Raw genomic sequence first — 1,411 nt, 5'->3', positions numbered from 1 at the left:
CGTTTGAATATTAGTTTCTATTTTATTTGCTCCCTGTACCGGCTCCATCTCCGTTTTGGTGATCGCAGACGTGCAAGTTTGTTGAATAAATATACTTTAGATTCGAAAAAAAATGGACACTGATGCCCATCACTAGTAGGTACATTCATACTAAAAAAAAAGTATACATCGTGGAAAGATAAGTCAGGCCCTGGAGGGAAACTACCTTAAATCCTTAAACTGACTCATTTTTTTTAACCCCCGACCGCAAAACGACGGGGTGTAATAAGTTTGACGTGTCTGTCTGTCTGTGTGTGTGTGTGTCTTTTCGTGGCATCGTAGCTCCCGAACGGATAAATCGATTTAGATTTAGTTTTTTTTTCTGTAAGTTGAGTTAGTCGGGATTGTCTTTAGCCATGTTGTATGAAAACCGGTCTACTATGTTGCGGTCGGGGGCTTTTTCAAAAATGTTATTTTGTGGTTAGGTTATACTTAAAGAAAACATTCATTTATTTTTAAAAAGAAACAAAAAGGCATTAATTTTTTTCTCAGACTCGCTGTGGAAATGGACTTTGAGAATAATACACGCCTGCGATCTATCGGCAAACTTTTAGGTCTAGTGTGTTGAAAAACTTCAAAACTTCGATGCTCCTTTCTAAGTCCTCCGTAGATTAGTTTTCCTTCATTAGCTCAATAAAGATAAAATAAATAGATGCAATGGAATGCAGCGGACAGTGAGAGTTGCGGTCGGTGACTCTGCGCGTGCGTTTAGAAAAGTGTGCGCTCCACATCATATTAGCGTTTAATCGCGGGGAAAAATAAAAGTGTTTTATAACTATATTGCGACGGAAGAGGTGTAATGATATCCTTTACATGTTCGAAGAGAGATGTAGAGGATTTTAGTCGAATAAAAAGTTAAAACAAAAATCAGTTTTGATAATTTGTGTTTCGGTGGCTGGCATTCTTCAACCCACCAACAAGGCGGCAGCTAACGTTCACGAGGAACATTAAAATTTATGAAATGTCACGCGGGTCATGATGTTTGAAATTGTTGCTTGGCGGCCCATTTGATTGTCACCTGCGTCACGGAACCATAAAAAGGCCTACCACCGACCTCACTAATTACCAGCCTAGCACTTTGTGGAAAGCTAGCAGTAGGAAGCCGTAATCACACCCCGCTGACGCAATACTAGACCTAGGTCTAGGAAATCGAAAAGATACTGACCAGTTTCGATAAATCATAGAGTAATGTTTTTGTTCATAAAATATACTTAATTGGTTTTTATTTAATATAGTAGTTTGTATAACACATGTCAGTTTTGTTGTTAATATAATTATGACCAGGCCCCGTAGCCGAATGGCATTTCTCCGACGCGAAACGAAAACGAAACGCCGCGAAAGGTAGTCTGGCTCTGTCGCGCCAATACGCAAG

This window comes from Leguminivora glycinivorella, chromosome 3 (assembly GCF_023078275.1).
Source record: "Leguminivora glycinivorella isolate SPB_JAAS2020 chromosome 3, LegGlyc_1.1, whole genome shotgun sequence".
In the NCBI taxonomy this organism is placed as follows: Eukaryota; Metazoa; Arthropoda; class Insecta; order Lepidoptera; family Tortricidae; genus Leguminivora; species Leguminivora glycinivorella.
This window is presented reverse-complemented; position numbering follows the sequence as displayed.